Raw genomic sequence first — 7,309 nt, forward strand, 5'->3', positions numbered from 1 at the left:
TTTTGTTAGCAGGCTGAACTCAACTTCAAGTAGGTTTGGTTGTGACTTAATATTAGATTATGGCTATGTAACCAGGAAGAGAGGTTGCGGAATATTCTGAGGGGATTCATGTTGTTTTGAAAGGCAGAGGCCTCTACAGCATCTTCAAGTGTGGAGGAGGGGAAGTGTTAGATCCTACCTGGGAGAAGTGGGTCATTTCTGTGATTCCAGAGAGTCCAGAGAACATGGTAATTCATGGTGTTTGAAGATTTGCCATTTCATATTTTAAGGTCTCACTTCTTCCCAATCAGAGTCCTGTCCTTGACAAAGCAGACTTGCTGTGGCCAAGAATTCAGCCTTTTCTGGACTTCTACTGCTTGTGTAGTAAAACCTGATTGTGGTCCTTGGCCTTACCTGTCTTTTGGCTGTGGGAGATGAGTCTCCTTCTATGCTGCAAAGAGGGGCTCTGGCTTGATAGTTAATTGCTAATTAATCATCCTCAGTTTTTTATCTTTTTTCTAAAAGCCCTGATTGTTCCCAGAAACAGCCTAATTCTATTATCTTTATATATACTATTTCTCCCATGTTTCTCCAGCATAGGAGCTATTACACTTTCCAGGATATCCCCTTCCACTTGGTTATCATTTCAGTTTTCCAGTAGTGGAAGTTTTAACAATATCACAGTAACACATACCATGGGCTATTCATGCTCCATCTACTACCTGTGAGGAGACCCTCAATGCCAGTGAGATAATGGATGAATTCAGTCCCTCTGTCTCATGTATAAGTCTTCTTTATTGTATGATGAGACTAACGTTCATGACAGGAGGAAGCAGGGATGGGCTGCCAGTCTGTGGCAGGGGGGTGGGATGCTGGGATCTTCTGCACAATTGACCTGATGGTAACTATGGAGCATAGACCAGCTATTGGATATAGGCTGCCACTGAGGGAGGGAGCATGGCTTTGGATGAGGTGACTCTCTTCATTCAGCTGAAGGCAATGTCTGGAGAGGCACTCAGCTCCAAGCTATCTGCCACCATAGTCCCAGCACGTGGATCAGTGAAGGGGCTGTAGCATCTGGGGGTGCATTAGCGCATTCATCACCACCTTTCAGTGCACCTGCAGTGTCCTTCTCCACTCTCTACCTTTTACAATCAGGGTGGGTACAAGCATGAGACAGATGACTCCCTCCTGGGAATTCTCCTGAAAGGTTAAAGATGTACCAGTCCAAGTTGTTTCCTTGTAATGTAAATGCCCTATGTGCTTAAGAACAATTGGATCTGCCAACTGGTTTTATATGCTTGACAAATGTGAGGTGCTAAAGAATTATTTGTTGTGTAAATAAATGAACAAATGATTAAATGCTTACTCTCTATCTGTGGTCAATTATGCCTTTAACTACAGTGAATAATGAAAAATTGAATTAGACTCAGAAATCACCCAAATGTAATTATTTGATTTTTGACTCTTCCCTGGATAGAATGGAAACATGGGAAGAGAACTGAATTTGGACTCAGTAGACCTGGGTGCCGAAGAAGGCAATGGCAACCCACTCCAGTACTCTTGCCTGGAAAATCCCATGGATGGAGGAGTCTGGTAGGCTGAAGTCCATGGGGTCGCTAAGACTCGGCCACGACTGAGCGACTTCACTTTCACTTTTCACTTTCATGCATTGGAGAAGGAAATGGCAACCCAGTCCAGGGTTCTTGCATGGAGAATCTCAGGGATGGGGGAGCCTGGTGGGCTGCCATCTATGGGTCACACAGAGTTGGACACGACTGAAGTGACTTAGCAGCAGCAGACCTGGGTTTATGATTTGACTATGTTGTTCAAGAGCTCTGAAACTGGGGCAAACCACTTAATCTCCATGAATTTTGGTCCTTTTATTTGTATATTATTATATATTATTTGTATATTTATTTGCATATTTGTTTTTATTTGTATATTTGTATATTATTGTATAATAACTGTTCTATCTTCCTCACATGTAATTTTGAGAGCTAAATGGATAGCTAAAATATTAATAGCTATAAAACATTATGCAGACATGGGGCATGGGGATATTTATTATTATTATCATTATTACTAACATCAGTAGTTCTGTTGCCAGTCATCATAAAAAGCAGGATTGTGTCAGGGAACACTGAAATGGCTAAAAGTGGAAGAAGAAGAGCAAGGAGCTTGCCCAAGTAACTAAAAATTATGAATTATAAAAAAATCAGCATGCAGATGTCTATTCTTGCAGATGGTTTGGGGGCCATTTGTTGTATCTTAGGCTCTGTACTAGGGATAAAATCACAGAATGACAAAATTCCTGATTATTTGGTTAAATGTATAAAGAAGAAAGAGAAGTCACTCAGTCGTGTCCGATTCTTTGTGACCCCATGGAGTGTAGCCTACCAGGCTCCTCCATCCATGGGATTTTCTAGGCAAGAGTACTGGAGTGGGTTGCCATTTCCTTCTTCAGAGGATCTTCCCAAACCAGGGATTGAACCCAGGTATAGCTTGTAATGTTTATTTCTGTAATAATTTGGAAATGTATGTAGCATTTTTTTTTTGTATTTTCTTTATCATTCACTATTTCTGTTTTTCTCAAACATCATATCATGAGGCTCACTGTCAAAAGAGTGTTTATCTGGTGTTGATTTTTATCAGTCTCAGTTAATTGTTCAGAAATGAGTATCCTATGCCTATGTTATGGTATGTTATTTTTCTAAAGTACACTATATTAAGGTTATGGATTTAGGTATCACTGAACATAAAATAGATGGGGAAACAGTGGAAACAGTGTCAGACTTTATTTTGGGGGGCTCCAAAATCATTGCAGATGGTGATTGCAGCTATGAAATTAAAAACACTTATTCATTAGAAGGAAAGTTATGACCAACCTAGACAGCATATTAAAAAGCAATGAAATTACTTTGTCGACAAAGGTCCGTCTAGTCAAGGCTATGGTTTTTCCAGTCGTCATGTATGGATTTGAGAGTTTGACTATAAAGAAAGCTGAGCACAGAAGAATTGATGCTTTTGAACTATGGTGTTGGAGAAGACTCTTGAGAATCCCTTGGACTGCAAGGAGATCCAACCAGTCCATCCTAAAGATCAGTCCTGGGTGTTCATTGGAAGGACTGATGTTGAAACTGAAACTCTAATACTTTGACCACCTGATGCGAAGAGCTAACTCATTTGAAAAGACCCTGATGCTGGGAAATATTGAGGGCAGGAAGAGAAAGGGATGACAGAGGATGAGATGGTCGGATGGCATCACTGACTCAATGGACATGGATTTGGGTAGATTCTGGGAGTTGGTGATGGACAGTGGGGCCTGGCGTGCTGCGGTTCATGGGGTCACAAAGAGTCAGACACGACTGAGCAACTGAACTGAACTGAACATAAAACACGTTCATTGGGGAAGAACTGTTTTATATCCTCACACAAAGACCTTATGCCATGCAATTGCAAGTAACAGTAAAAGTCACTGTTCCAAAATTACTTCTTTAACACTGCAACATAGATGGTCATTGAATGGTCAGTATTCCAAATGCTTTTTTATTATCTTGTGAATGTTCAAATTCAACTTGTTTTAACTGTTAGATGTGATGGAGCTTCCCTGGTGGCTCTGTTGTAAAGAATTTTCCTGCAATGCAGGACATCCAGGTTTGATCCCTGGGTTGGGAAGATCCCCTGCAGAAGGAAATGACAACCCACTGGGTTGCCTGGGAAATCTCATAGACAGAGGAGCCTGGTGGGCTACAGTCCATGGGGTCACAAGAGTCAGACATACTTAACAACTAAACAAGCACCATAAAACCACGTGTGTGTGTATTTCAAATCATTCATTGCCATGCATCTGGATTCCTAAAGGAAAACTTCTAGAGTCACCTTTTCTGTCCTTGCTCATCTTTCCCTGTCTTGTTCTGAAATCAGGTATCAAGACAGAGCCTGTTTAGTTCAGGTTCAAGTAGGCAAGCTCACTTCAACCACAGAAATACATCAGCATCATGTGTATTTTCTCTATTTGAATTCCTTTAACCTAAAACATTCCTTGAAATAGGAATATGTTTAGCACAGCTTAGGTTCATCACCTACCATAAACACAGACTCCATGATACTCAAAAATGGGAATTAAGTATCCCTATCCTCAGGATCTCAAAACCTAGTAAATGACTAATAAATAACTACAAAGGATGGGAGGGTGATAAGTGCTTCAGAGGGAGTTTCAACCAGTTTATGAGTTCATAGTGGAAGGAAATATTAATTTAAACTGCATGGTGTAGTACGGAGACATCCGGGAAAACTTCTTAAAGAGGTAGTTTGGGATAAACTCCGAGAGGCATCCTTGATGTTTTTTATACTTATTGACCCAGTCTCAGAACAATGTTTTGAAATATATGAAATATATATTATATATTTATTATATTATGTAATATATTATGTTTATTTTATTATATATAAAATAAAGCACAAAGATAAAATCCAATTCAATTGAACCACAGCTATTGAAATATCAAAAAGTTGTGAAATCATAAAAGGTACACTTCTTTATTATGGAATTAATTTAAAAATTCCAGTTGCAAATCTAATAGCTCTTGTAATATCAAAATAGTGATGAACTCAAGTGATAATTCATGCTATTTGCAGTGACTGTAATGGTATATGGCTATATCTGATTTCTATTTGTGACAAAGTCACATGTACTTCTAATATATCTATAGTTTGTTGCCTATAGATTCATAATAGAAGGAAAGGCTACCCTTCAGTCAGAAGTTAGTGAAAATCAAGATGCAATTTTCTTTAATCCAAGTTCACAAATCCCCTTAATTTTACCTTTGGGCCCTGCATATTTGAGGAGTAGATAGGTATGGCTAAGACCTTTATGAGTGTGTGTCTGAGTGTGTGTGTGTGTGTGTGTAGAATGTGCATTGTGTGGAGCAGAATGAGAAAGATGAATGCATAGGAAGAGAAGCAATTGTGAAGGGTTTGACATGCTAGAAAAAGGAATTGTATCAGTGGGGAGCCATCAGTGATGTTTTTGAGCAGAGAACTGACACAAATATATCTTTGTTTTAGGAAAGTAATTTGCAGCATAATGGGAGTTGGGTTACAAGGGCTGGAAGCAGGAAGCCTTTTAGTAGTTTATTGCATTTGGTCAGGAGAAATATATTGAGAGCTTAAAATAATTCAGTAGAAGTGGAAAAGAGAAGACCTAAGCCAAGGACAATGAATGGGCAGATAAAGGGACTTAGTGACTGAGCGACTTCACTTTCACTTTTCACTTTCATGCATTGGAGAAGGAAATGGCAACCCACTCCAGTGTTCTTGCCTGGAGAATCCCAGGGATGGGGGAGCCTGGTGGGCTGCAGTCTATGGGGTCGCACAGAGTCGGACACGACTGAAGCGACTTAGCTGCAGCAGCAGCAGCAGTGACTGACTGAACATGGTAGATGATGGAGAAGAGGGGCAAAAGCTGACTAAATGTTCACCTTGTAACACAGGGAAGATGTTATACAGGGAAAGTGAGTTGAAACAGAGAATACAGTGAAATGGGTAACTTTGTCGCAAAATAATTAAAGTTCTTTGGGGGTATGTTGAAACTTTGAGGACTTCGTGGGCTATTCATGTGAAAATCTTCAGTGGAAGTTGGAGATGTGAGTCTAGAACTTGGACAAAAGTTCAGGGCTGGAGATGTAGATTTGGCAATCAAAAGAGAAACAACCGAAATCAAGGGAGTAAAAAAAAATTGCCAAAAAAGAGCCGGGGTGCTAAAGATGAAACCTTGTGTGACTTCTCAGGCTTTGCAAAATATGCTCCAAGAACTGCTTAGCAATGTTGCACATTTAGTCTTTGTTTCCTCAGTGCCACAAACTAAAAAATGTGCTTGCTCTGTTTCAGATATTTTACTTCCTCAAAGTTTAATAAGACTTTGGCTGACTTTCAAGGAATTAATATTTGTGGTAGGGAAGCCAACCTGCAAACAAATGCAGTTTAGTGCAAATGCTGCATCAGAAGTATGCACACAGAAGATGGGTGACACGGGGAAGGGAGTGATTAACTCCAGCTGGGGTGATGAACAAGGAAGGCTTCTGAGAAGGTGGCATCTGATCTGGGTTTTGAGGAATGAGTAGTAGTTTGCCAAGTGGGAAAGTCATTTTACGGAGTGGGAATGGGATGTCCAGAAGCTTGGTGTGTTCAAGGAACTGCTTTCCTACCATTGATTCTGATGGTCAATCCTCTACTCGTGCCAGGCGACAAGATTTGAATGTTTACAAGACTTGAAGTCCTATCTCTCTGTGACTAGCCCCTCTCTTCATCTTACTCTTCAAGCAAGGACCCTCAGATTCTACTATGACACTCTGCTTTATGCTTAGCTCAAATCTCTTCTGCTGAAATTTAACTCCACTTTCTCTGGTTTTGTTCTTTTAAAATTGGAGATGATTCAGCAATCATCCTTTGTTAAAAAAAAAAAAAAGGCTTACAAAGTAGCCAATAAGGGCAAAGTTAAAAGTAATGTCATGTTCATGGAACATAATTCATCAAAAGTCCTCTGTGCCCCAGCCTTTTTTTTGTCTGTAGATTATATTCCTAATAATTTGTGTCCTTTCATGGAAATTAAGGCCATGTCCGAGCTTATGTTTGCAACTGAAGCATGTCAGCACTGTTCATGATACGTCCCAGCTGGTTAAGCTTAGTTTCATAGTAGAGCCATAATTGTTAAATATGTTGAGCAGTATTTGTTAAATAGTAGAGTAATTTTTAAACATGAAAAATCCCATCATGAAATCATGAAAATTGTTAATTTTGTTACTTTATATCTTTATAATATTGTAGGCAGATAGAATTTTCTCCACTTCTTTCTTGGGCCGAGTGAGGTTCTACTCATACTTTCTGGAGCCCTGGCTCACACCTTTTAATTTTTTTTTAAAAAAGAATGTATTTATTTATTTTTGGCCGTGTTGGGTCTTTGTTGCTGTGCATGGGTTTTCTCTACTTGTGGTGTGTGGGTGCCACTCTCTTGTTCTGTGCAGCCTCCCCTCTTGTTGTGGAGCATAGGCTCTAGAGTGAAGGCTCGGAAGCTGTGGGGCATGGGCTTTGTTGCCCCATGGCGTGTGGAATCTTCCTGGACCAGGGACTGAACCTCTGTGCCTTGCACTGGCAGGCAGATTCTCAACTGCTGGACCACTAGGGAAGTCCTGGCTCATACCTTCTAAGGATGACAGAAAAGATTTGAAAAAATAAGCAGATTATAAAGAGTATCAGCCTAACAACAGAGTTCTAATTCAATATATGATCAAACAAACTATCTCTTTTGCATATTTAATTCTGAGCTTGG

This window comes from Bos indicus x Bos taurus, chromosome 3 (assembly GCF_003369695.1).
Source record: "Bos indicus x Bos taurus breed Angus x Brahman F1 hybrid chromosome 3, Bos_hybrid_MaternalHap_v2.0, whole genome shotgun sequence".
NCBI classification, from domain to species: Eukaryota; Metazoa; Chordata; class Mammalia; order Artiodactyla; family Bovidae; genus Bos; species Bos indicus x Bos taurus.